We start from the raw sequence: 12,595 nt of genomic DNA, 5'->3' as shown, positions 1-12,595 counted from the left end.
ACTTCATTAGAAGAGTGCTGGGGAAGATCCTGGACTTGGATTCTCGCAGGCTAATAATGGGAGGGGACTTTAACATGGTCCTTGACCCGACTTTGGATCGGTCGTGTCCCAGAACGGGTAGACTCTCAGCAATGGCAAGGGAGCTGAAAGGGTTTATGGAGCAAATGGGGGCAGTGGACCCCTGGAGAGATGGACAGCCAACAGGAAGGGGCTACTCGTTTTACTCGCACGTCCATAAAGTATATTCCAGGATAGATTTCTTTGTACTAAGCAGGGACTGTATGGGGGAGGTAAAGAACACGGAATACTCAGCAATTACCATTTCAGACCATGCCCCGCATTGGGTGGACCTGCAGTTCGGGGGAGCGAGCTATCAACGCCCGCAATGGAGGCTAGATGTGGGACTGCTGTCGGAGGAGGGGATCTGCGAGAGACTTCGGAAATGTATAAAAAATTACCTGCAGGTGAATGACACTGGGGAGGTCTCAGCGGCGACCTTGTGGGAGGCGCTAAAGGCAGTAGTGCGGGGGGAGCTGATTTCAATTGGGGCCCACAGAGCCAAGGCAGACCGGGCAGAGATGGATAGATTGGTCAGGGAAATGGGTCGGATAGATGAAGAGCACGCGGAGTCCCCGGGGGAGGTTTTACTCAGGGAGTGGCAGAGACTACAGGCGGAACTGGGGGCACGATCCACGAGCAGGGCCGTGGAACAGCTTAGGAAGGCGAGGGGAGTGGTGTACGATCATGGGGAAAAGGCTAGCAGACTGTTAGCGCAGCAACTCGGGAGGAGGGAGGCGGCCAGGGAAATAGGTAGAGTGAGGGACGAGGGGGGTGCAAAGTGGATGATCCGGCAGAATTGAATAGGGTATTCCGGGACTTCTATCGTAAGCTGTATACTTCGGAGCCGCCGGAAGAACCGGAGGGTATGAAAAGGTTTCTGGACGGGTTAACATTCCCAACAGTTGGGGGGGGGGGGGGGGGGGGGGGGGGGGGGGGGGGGGGGGGGGGGGGGCGAGTGGAAGAGCTGGGGGCCCCGGTTAGAGTAGAGGAGGTATTGGGGGGCCTAAAGGCCATGCAGTCGGGGAAGTCCCCGGGGCCGGATGGATACCCAGTAGAGTTTTATAGGAAGTTCTCTGAGCTGGTGGGCCCGGTCTTGGCGAGGGTTTTCAATGAGGCAAGGGACAGAGGGACCCTGCCGTCGACAATGTCACAAGCCACCATATCTCTGATATTGAAGCGGGGTAAAGACCCGGAGATGTGCGGGTCCTACAGGCCAATCTCCCTGATTAATGTAGATGCCAAGCTCCTGGCAAAGGTACTGGCGGGTAGAATGGAGGACTGTGTACCGGAGGTGATTGGGGAGGATCAAACGGGGTTCGTGAAAGGTAGGCAGCTGGCGGCCAATCTGAGGAGATTGCTCAATGTGATAATGATGCCCCCGGCGGGTAGAGAGGTGGAGGTAGTGGTGGCAATGGACGCCGAGAAGGCCTTTGACCGGGTGGAGTGGGACTATCTATGGGAGGTGCTCGGACGGTTTGGGTTCGGGGAGGGATTGGTGGATTGGATCAAATTATTATATCAGGCCCCGAGGGCCAGCGTCAGGACCAACAGAGAAGTGTCGGAGTACTTTAGGTTGTACCGAGGGACCAGACAGGGCTGCCCGCTCTCCCCGCTGCTGTTTGCGCTGGCCATAGAGCCGCTGCCGATTGCGCTGAGAGCCGCAGAGGGTTGGAAGGGGATGGTGAGGGGCGGGGTTGAACACAGGGTTTCTCTTTATGCAGACGACCTGCTCCTGTACGTGTCGGACCCAGTGGCCGGGATGGGAACTATACTGGGAATGCTGAGGAAGTTCGGCCAGTTCTCAGGATACAAATTAAACACGGTCAAGAGTGAAATGTTTGTGGTCCAGGCAAGGGGCCAGGAGAACAGATTGAGAGGGCTACCGTTTAGGCTAGTTGAGGAACATTTCCGGTATTTGGGAATCCAGGTGGCACGAGACTGGGGCAGGCTGCATAAGTTAAATTTGGCCAGGGTGGTGGAGCAAATAAAGGGAGAGTTTCGGAGATGGGATGCACTCCCGCTGTCGCTGGCAGGGAGGGTGCAGACTGTAAAGATGACAATCCTCCCTCGATTTTTGTTTATTTTTCAGTGCCTCCTGATCTTTATCCCACAGTCCTTCTTCAAAAGAGTTAACGGGCTGATCATGAGCTTTGTCTGGGCGGGAAAGTCTCCGCGGGTGAAGAAGGCGATGTTGGAGAGGAACCGCAGCGAGGGAGGGCTGGCTTTGCCGAGTCTGGTCAATTATTACTGGGCGGCCAACATCGCTATGATAAGGAAGTGGATGGTGGGTACGGGGTCTATTTGGGAGCGGGTGGAGGCGGCTTCGTGCAGGGGCTCCAGCTTGGAAGCTCTGGTCACGGCTCCTCTACCGCTGCCGCCGGCCAAGTATACCACTGGTGTAGTGGTGGCGACCCTGCGGATATGGGGCCAGTAGAGGAGGCATGTGGGGGAGATGGGGGCGTCTGTCTGGGCGCCAATCTGCGACAACCATCGGTTTGCCCCCGGCAGTATGGATGGGGGGTTCCGAGTATGGCGGCGAGCAGGGGTGGGAAGGGTGGGTGATATGTTCCTGGAAGGGAGCTTCGCGAGTTTGAGGAGCTTGTAGGAGAAATTTGGGTTGGTAAGGGGAAATGATTTTAGATACCTACAGTTGTGGGACTTTGTTCGTAGACAGGTCCCATCTTTCCCGCGCCTCCCGCCAATGGGGATCCTCGACAGAATAGTCTCTAGGAGGGAAGAAGGGGAGGGCAGAGTCTCGGGTATATATAAGGTGCTCATGAGGGAGGAAGGATCCCAGACAGAGGAACTGAAACTTAAATGGGAGGAGGAGCTAGGCGGGGAAATGGAGGATGGGCTGTGGGCAGAGGCCCTGAGTAGGGTAAATTCGACCGCGATATGTGCTAGGCTCGGGCTGATCCAATTTACGGTCGTTCACCGGGCCCATATGACGGTGGCTCGGATGAGCAAATTTTTCGGGATAGAGGACAAATGCGCTAGGTGCGCGGGAGGACCAGCGAACCATGTTCACATGTTTTGGGCATGCCCTGAGCTGAGGGGGTACTGGGAGGGATTTGTGGGGGTCATGGTAGCATGGTGGTTAGCATCAATGCTTCACAGCTCCAGGGTCCCAGGTTCGATTCCCGGCTGGGTCACTGTCTGTGTGGAGTCTGCACGTCCTCCCCGTGTGTGCGTGGGTTTCCTCCGGGTGCTCCGGTTTCCTCCCACAGTCCAAAGATGTGCGGGTTAGGTGGATTGGCCATGCTAAATTACCCGTAGTGTAAGGTTAATGGGGGGGATTGTTAGGATACGGGTTACGTGGGTTTAAGTGGGGTGATCATTGCTCGGCACAACATCGAGGGCCGAAGGGCCTGTTCTGTGCTGTACTGTTCTATGTTCTATGTTCTATGTCCCAGGTGCTAAAAACAAGGGTGGTGATGAGTCCAGTGGTGGCAATTTTTGGGGTTTCGGAAGACCCGGGCGTCCAGGGGGAGAAAGAGGCCGATGTGTTGGCCTTTGCTTCCCTGATAGCCTGGCGACGAATATTATTGGCGTGGAGGGACTCAAAGCCCCCGAAGACTGAGTGGTGGCTTGCGGACATGTCGAGTTTCCTGGGGATGGAAAAAATTAAGTTCGCCTTGAGGGGATCTGTGCAGGGGTTCACCCGGAGGTGGCAACCATTTATTGACTTCTTTGCGGAGAGTGAGCGTCAGCAGGGGGGGGGGGGGTTAGAGTAGAGTAGGAGGGAAAATATGGGGGGAGGGGGGGGGGGGGTTAGAGTAGAGTAGGAGGGAAAATATGGCGGGTAGTACCGGTGGGAGGGGAGCGGGCTTGTGCAATATGTTACGATGGAAGTATTGAAAGTACGTGGATGTTTTCACATTTCTGCCTTTTTTGCTTCTTTTCTGATGATGTCTGTAACTGTTTATAAAGCCAAAAACTACCTCAATAAAATTGTTTATTAAAAAAAAAAGATGACCTTATGTGAGAAAAATGAGAATTCCCGATCATGTGGATGCAGGATACTCCACGGGTCCGCTCCCCCATCTACTCCATGAAGGTTCAAAGCACAGTCGCCATCCCCAAGAGAGCCAGAGAGTTAGGCCTTGATCCGTCCATTTTGGGTTCCAACAGACAGTTAAAGTGTCCGTTCCCCCCCCCCCCCCCCCCCCCCCCTCCCCCCACCCACCAATCAATGTGTGTCTATATCAGGGATGGAGGCTAGCAAACCTTTGATAAATGCTACATAGTCCCAGTTAGGAGCATTTACATTTACCATAACTACCAGAGTACCTGCCAAGGATGCGCTCACTATTACATACCTACCGTTAGGGTCAGCCACAACACCAGTGGTCGAAAATAGCATTTACTTATTAATCAAAATTGCTGCACCTCGGGCTTTACCATTGAAGCCTGAGTGAAACACGTGTCCTCCACACATCTTCTGGAGCCTGGTCTGATTCCTCAACGTCAAATGGATCTCCTGCAAAAACACCACATTGGCGTTTAAGTTCTTTAGATGGGAAAAGAGTCTTGATCTCTTCACTGAACCACCAATTCCCCATGCGTTCCAGGTGACCAGCTGAATTAGAGGTTTCCCACCCTGCCCTCCTTCCGGAATCACCCATTTCCACCGTCGGGAATAAGCAAATAAATCTTTAAGAAGTATTGATCAAATGACGTCTCAAGGTGGCAGCTAATCCCACCTCCAGAAAAACCCAAAGAATGTTCTAGATCAACTATCAGCCAGCTAGCCCCTCCCCATTATTCCACCTAAATCCCCGAACTGGAACCAGGCCCACTTTAACACCCCCCCCCCCCCCCCCCCCCCACCCCCCAACCCCAACACTAAGTACGCCTAACCAGTTCATACTGGTTTTACAGCTGCAGCTCCTCCCCCCACCTCACTCCCATTTGCCAGCATTATACACTGCTAGCAAGGTAGCTCCCACCAGGACAATGAAACTACTCTGAAAAGAATGCCCTTCCTGTAGAGCACTGCCTTCACCTTGTTAAAAGCCACCAGCTTCCTCGCCAGCTCTGCACCCACATCTTGATACATTTGTATAATGCTTCCTTCCCATTTTACACCGCGGTGCTCCTTGGCCCACTGCAAGACCTTATCTTTAAAGCTACGAAACTGAATGATTAAGACAAGGTGGCTCATTCGGTCAAGGCTGCTTCCTGAGCGTTTGATGGGCCCTGTCAAGTACTGGGGTGGAGGAGAGAACACTATCGCCCGCCATCTTCCAGATCATCCATGCTAGATACTCTGTGGGGTTCAGGCCCTTCATTCCCTCCAGCAATCCCAAGTTCTGCCTCCATGACCAATTTCCCAGATTGTCGACCTTTGCCTTCAACATTCTTATTTTCACCAGCCACCACTGCAATCTCAGCCTTACACAATGCAAGCTGATCCTCATTTTGTCATAAGCGCCTCCTTGACACCCTTCAGTGTCTTGCCATGTTTTTTTCCAAATCGGAGCACCCAGAAGCATAGCTTCCCTCTTACATGTCGAACCGGAAGTCCTGACAAGCTCCTATTATCTCTTCTTTTCTACTCTGTCCTACCATGCAGTTACAATTACGGGGCCTGTACATCACTCCCACAAGTGACTTCTAGCCTTTGGCATTTCTTATTTCAACCCAAACTGCTATTCTGGTTTCCTGAACGTGGGCCATTCCTCTAATGTGCTAATACCAGCATTTAATTAACAGAACCACACCGTTGCCTTTTCTTAACTTCCTAACCTTCCTAAATGTCACATACACTTCAATATTCAGGCCCCAATCTCTGGTTCTTAGACAATAATTCCAGACGCTACCAACTTGTTTCATGAAAAGTTGTTTTCATGTTGCTTTTGCTTCTTTGATCAATTGATTTAAATCTATGCCCTCTTGTTGTTGATCCTTTCACTTGGGAACAATTTCTATCTACCCTGTCCAAACCCCTCATGATTTTGAATGCTTCTATCCAATCTCCTCTACTTTCCTAGAAGCTTAACTTTTCCAATCTATTTTCAAAACTGAAGTTTTTCATTCCTGTACCATTCTTATGATTTTTTTCTGCAACGTCTCTAATGCCTTCACATCCTTCCTAAAGTGTGACATCCAGAAATGGTTGCAATACTCCAGCTGAGGCCAAAGAAGTGTGCTATACAAGTCCAAATGTAACCTCCCTGCTCTTGTATCCTATGTCCCTATTAATTAAGTGTAGATACTGTATGCTACACTGACCTTGCTCTCAACTTGTCCTGCCACCTTTAATATTTATGCATATATGTACCAGGCCCCTCTGCTCCTGCAATTCCATTAGAATTCAGTTTTGCCAAATGCTGTTAGCTTGAGCAGAAAGGTCTGACAAGACAGAAGGATTTTCAGGTTATTCTGAAAAGGGTCTCTCTTTCCAAAGGTTTGCACAGCTAAACAAGTAACCTGTTTTGTTAACTTTATTTATGAGCTGTATTCGGTGACATTTGAGCTGTATTGGTTGCTTAATTGGAATTAGTGGCAAGTGTAGATTGTTGGTTGTAGCTTTTTTTCCTTTTATTTTAGAACTGTTTATCTGTTCATTGTGAAGCCATTTCTTTGATAATGGGGTTAATTCTGTGCTTTAACATAAAAGATATCTATTAGTCAGAGTTATCACTCCTGGGTTAAAGTATCCTTTCCTCAGTTTTACAAATTGAAAAATTGTTGGAGTATCTCGTCTGGTACCCTAACGTAAATTGGAGTCTGGTCTGGTATCCTAACAAAAGATAGATGCAAGGTATTAATTTAATATCTCAGTCATACTCTTTTCCTCCATGCATAAATCCCCCTTTTGGTCCCTAATCAGCCGTACTCCTACTTTTAATAACCTTTTACTATTTGCATGCCTATGGAAGACTTTGGGATTCCCTTTTATGTTAGCTGCACGACTCCCTCCATACTCACTTTGTTTCTTCACCTTTCCTCTGAACCTTCTATATTGAGCCTGGTTCTCAATTGTGTTTTCTACCTGTCATCTGTCATAAGCATATGGACGACATGTTGGCACAGTGGTTAGCACTGCTGCCTATGGCGCTGAGAAACTGGGTTCGAATCCTGGCCTTGGGGCACTGTCCGTGTAGAGTTTGCACATTCTCCCCGTGTCTGCGTGGGTTTTACCCCCATAACCCAAAGATGTGCAGGGTAGATGGATTGGCCATGCTAAAAATTGCCCCTTAATTGGAAAAGAAAATTGGGTACAGATGTTACAGAGATGGAAATAGGCGGTCTTGGTGATGGCCCAATTTTGTGGCCAGAAGTTAATCTGGGGGTCAAATATGACACCAAAGTTGCAAAGCAGATTGATTTAGTCTTGGACTATTTTCAGGAAAAGAGATGGAGTCCGTCAGTAGCTGGGGAACAGAATTTGGAGCAAGGACTGAAACCGATGGTTTCAGTCAAATTCTGTTCCCCAGCTACTGACGGACTCCATGGGCGCGATTCTCCGCTCCCGGGAAAAATTGTGAAGGCCGTCGTGAACTAGGCCGAGTTTCACGACGGCCACGGAGCCCGCTCCTCTCACCGCATTCATCCCCACCCGGGGGGGCGAGGAGCGGTGCTCCGTTATTCTCGGCCACCGGGCCTTGACGCTTGCATCAAGGCGGCGCGCCGAGAATGACGTGGCGGCGGCACCTATGTGACGTCAGCCGCGCATGCGCAGGTTGGCCGGCTCCAACCCGCGCATGTGCGGTGACGTTACAATGGCTGACAGCTCAAACCCGCGCATGCACGGTGGCCGTCTTCCCCTCAGCCGCCCCGCAAGACGTGGCGGCTTGATCTTGCGGGGCGGCGGAGGGGATATAGTGCGTCCCGTTGAGACGCCGGCCCGACGATCGGTGGGCACCGATCGCGGGCCTGTCCCCTCCCGAGCACAGTTGTGGTGCTCAGTCCCCACCAGGCCCCCCACAAGCCCCGAACGGGCATCTCACGGCGTTTTCAAGACGGCAGCGACCAGGTGTGGTTGCCGCCGTCGTGAAATGGTCGCGAACGGCAGGCAGCTCGGCCCATCCGGGTCGGAGAATCGGCGGTCGCCGTGAAAAACGGCGAGCCCCGATTCTTTCGAGCGGGGGGGGTGGGAGAATCGCGGGGGGCGCCAGGGGGTCGTGAAATTAGTCGGGGGGCCCTCCCGCGATTCTCCTACCCGGCGTGGGGAGCAGAGAATCGCGCCCCATCTCTTTTTCTGAAAACAGTCCGAGACTAAACCAATCTGCTTTGCAACTTTGGTGTCATATTTGACCCCCAGATTAACTTCTGACCACAAAATTGGGCCATCTCTGTAACATCTGTACCCAATTTTCTTTTCCAATTAACGGGCAATTTAGCATGGCCAATCCATCTACCTTGCACATCTTTGGGTTATGGGGGTAAACTGATGGTTTCAGTCTGCCCAATATTTATTTGGATAAACATTTAATAATGTTCTCCGTTAATGAGGAGTTTTCAAAATGGTGCGGTATATCACAGAGCATTATAGTATGAGATTATTATGGCACATGATGTACAATAGTTCAGCTATTTTGTAATTCACAAATTTACTACATTGTGGCCACTGTCCCAAATGTCTGAAGTAAAAGTGATTTGGATGTTTCAACAAAAACAGTCTGCTTCCCAAACAAACCTTGATCAAAAGACACTTCTGTATATGGAATGCCATTTGTCCCATCTTCATTGATGCATCCAGAAAATATTGCCATATCTAATTGTTTCTTCAATGATTCCAGTGTTTCACCTCAAACACTTTGCTCAAAAGTCCATTCTATTGGTTTACTCTGTGTAAAGAACAACTTCCTGGTATCAGAACTCTCTTTTACTAGATAAAATCTGCGATCCCTTCACCTATATCCACAGTTTCATTAAATGTAATATTCCGTACACATTTTGAATGCTGTTCTGCACCAGAAATCATTGCCTTAGCTTTTATTTTCCTCTAGGGTCCTCTCACCTCCTCTTCCTGTCACAGACTATGCCATATTTTCATTTCTCAGGTGCTTTCCCTACCCAAGCCTCAAACTTCCTTCTCTGTCCTGTCATGGTCCCTGGCTGAATCCTCCTTATTGTGGATAATCACAGTCAGATCTTGGCTTTAATTGGAAATTGGCTTATGGACACTTTGCCCCTTAACAAAGCTATCACACCCAGCTATACTTCCCCACCTGAATTGCTGTCTGTTATCACTAAATCACAGCTTGGTCTTGCCCCTTATTTTTCATGTCTTTGAGATAATCACTTTGTTTCATCTCTCTTGCCTCTCCCTACTGACATCCCAGGTTTCTTCTCAAAATATACACCCTGTTTTCTAATTATAGCCGCTGCACTCAGCAATTCCTCATCTTTGGTGATTTCAGTCTCCACCTTTATTTTCCCTAACCTCCCCCTGAATTTATTGCCCTGAAACAATTCCTAAACCTTTTCCGTCCAAACTTCTGCTACTAAGAATTCATGCCGGTTCCCTCAACCCTGCCGTCTCCTGCGACCTTTTTCAAAAACTGACCAGGCAATCTCCAAAAACATTTCTGGATCCATCATCATTGACAATCCCACACTTCTTCCAGCTAGTCTTTACTTGTGTATCTGCCCTGGGAAAAAAACACATCTGAGTTGTTTCCAATTTGGCACTCAACTGCTGATCCACAACAACTTTGCTACACTAACACTGCAGCTGATTCTCAACCGGGGTCGGTTTAGCTCCATTGGTTGAACAGCTGCTATGGTGGCATTTGAACCGATGCCAGAGCATTAACCTAGACCTCTGGATTACTGGTCCAGTAACATTGCCACCATTTCCCAATAGCCCTCTCAACATCTCTGAGCAGCAGTGCCTCAAGAGGTTCAGTTTCTATGAATAGGTTGCTGCTGACAGCTGCAGTCTCTTGGAACAACAACTTCTCAATGGAGCAGGTGGATATGCATTGCCAATGGCCAACAAGGCGCCTATCACTGGAGGCCTACTACCATCCCTCACCTACCCCACCATTGTCTCTGCCCCTCACCAAGTAATGCCCCCTCTTCTGCTAGGAGAGAAAGCAGAGAGGTATGACAGGCTGTAATGAGTTACGTAGAGAGAGGAAAATGAAATGAAAATCGCTTATTGTCACGAGTAGGCTTCAATGAAGTTACTGTGAAAAGCCCCTAGTCGCCACATTCCGGCGCCTGTCCGGGGAGGCTGATACGGGAATCGAACCGTGCTGCTGGCCTGCTTGGTCTGCTTTAAAAGCCAGCGATTTAGCCGAGTGAGCTAAAGGACACAATTGTTGCGGGTCATTGGTGTGGGAGGTCAGTAGTCTGGGGGAGAGTGTGTGTTCACTGTGAGCAACCCCACCCCCTGCGATGCCGATATTGAATCCCCCCAGCCCACAGTTGAACGTAACTGGGTCCCCTGTTTTCTCTCCGGTGCCCCCTCTGCAACTAGTATCCTGGTGGGTGATGGTGACCTGAGCACTCACCTCCGATATCCCCTTTGGAGGTGAGGTCACCAGGTTTTCATTTCTTTATTCAGCTGTTGTAAATCGCACTATGCTGGCTTCCGATGAATATTCACTGAGAGGAAAAGTCCAGGTGGGCGGTATCACTAATGATAATGTTTTTTTTTAAATATTTTTATTCTCCATTTTCACATTTTCTTCAGAAGTTACACCCCACCAACAAACAGTAAACGGTAACAAATACAATGTAATTCCCCTTCTCAACAACAACGATCCCATCCTCCCACCACCCCAAACCACAGCCCACCTGACAATATAAGCATCAAATAAAACAAACCCTCCCAAGGCGGAAAAAAAAGGAAGAAAAAGGAATCAGGAATCGCCTGTGGGCAGCATTGATATATACGGTCCACCCCCAACCTCAAATACTTATTGAGAATGTTAGAATTTAAGATGTTTTGGGCAGTATGGTGGTGCAGTGGGTAGCCGAGGTCCCAGGTTCGAGCCTGGCTCTAGGTCACTGTCCGTGTTTACTTTATAAATTTATTTTTAAAAAGAATTTAAGATGTTTTGAAACTTGTGTAACCCTTCTAAATCTGTACATACCTGTAAAGGTGTAGTGGGAGTGAAGGAGCAGTGTGTTCTAGTTAATCTTGTGAAAAGTTAATCGGCAATCCTGCGACACTTCATCCACGTCACTAAGCAAATAATTAAAGTTCTAATCTATTGAACCAGGGTTCCACTCTGGGATGTGACTGCCCAGTAATAACATCACTGGCCAGCTGGCATCATAACACAGAGCTAAGCAATCCCACAACCAACAGATCAGATCTAAACTCTGCAGTCCTGCAACATCCAGCCGTCAATGTTGGTGGACAATTAAACAGCAAACAGTAGGAGGAGACTATCGCCAATGATGGGGGGGTGGCGGGGGGTGGGGCGGGGAGGGGCGGGGGGGGGGGGGGGGATCAATGCAATAAGCAAAACTGAAGCACTTGTAACAATTTTCAGTCAGGAGTACTGAGTGGATGATTCTTCTCCGCCTTGACCTGAGGTCCCCAAGATCACAGATGTCAGTCTTCAGCCAATTTGATTCACACCATGTGATATCAAGAAACAGCTGAAGTCACTGAATACAGCAGAGGTTATGGCTCTGACAACATTACAGCAATGCTACTTGAGCTCCAGAACTAGCTGCGCTCTTAGCCAAACTGTTCCAGTACAGCTACACCACTGGCATCTACCCAGCAATGTGGAAAATCTCCCAAGCATGTCCTGTCCACAAAAAGCAGGCCAAATCCAACCTGGCCATTATTACCCCATCAGGCTACACTCAATCTTCAGCAAAGTGATGGAAAATGTCATCGACAATGCTATCAAGCAGCACTTACTCAACAATAACCTGCTCATGGACGCTCAATTAGGGTTCCGCCAGAGTCACTCAGTTCCTGACCTTATTCCAGCCTTGATCCAAACATTGAAAAAAGAGCTGAACTGATGATGAGTAATGTGAGTGACTGTCTTTGACATCAAAGCAGCATTTGTTTAAGTATGGCACGAAAGGCCCAAGTAGAACTGGAGTCAAAGTGAACCAGGAAGAAAACACTCCACTGATTGGAGTCATACCTAGCATAAAGGAAGATGGTTGTGGTTGTTGGAGATCAGTCATCTCAGTCCCAGGACATCATTGCAGGAGTTCCTCAGGGTAGTGTTTGAGGCCCAACCATTTTCAGCTGTTTCATCAATGGCCTTCCCTCCATTAGGGTCAGGTGGGGATATTCGCTGATGATTGTACAATGTTCAGCATCATTCAGACTCTTCAAATACTGAAGAAGTCCATGTCCAAATACAGCAAGACCTGGGCAATATCGAGACTTGGACTGACACGTGGCAAGTAACCTCCATGCCACATAAGTGGCAGGCAATGACCATCACCAATAAGGGAGACTCCAATCACCTCCCCCTGACATTCAATGGCATTACCATCACTGAATTCTCCACTATCAACATCCTGGGGGTTACCATTGACCAGAAACTGAAGTAGACTAGCCATATTAATAATGTGGCTGGAAGAGCAGGTCAGAGGC

This window comes from Scyliorhinus canicula, chromosome 3, assembly GCF_902713615.1.
Source record: "Scyliorhinus canicula chromosome 3, sScyCan1.1, whole genome shotgun sequence".
NCBI lineage: Eukaryota > Metazoa > Chordata > Chondrichthyes > Carcharhiniformes > Scyliorhinidae > Scyliorhinus > Scyliorhinus canicula.
The sequence above is the reverse complement of the archived record's forward strand: the minus strand, read 5'-3'. Positions refer to the sequence as shown.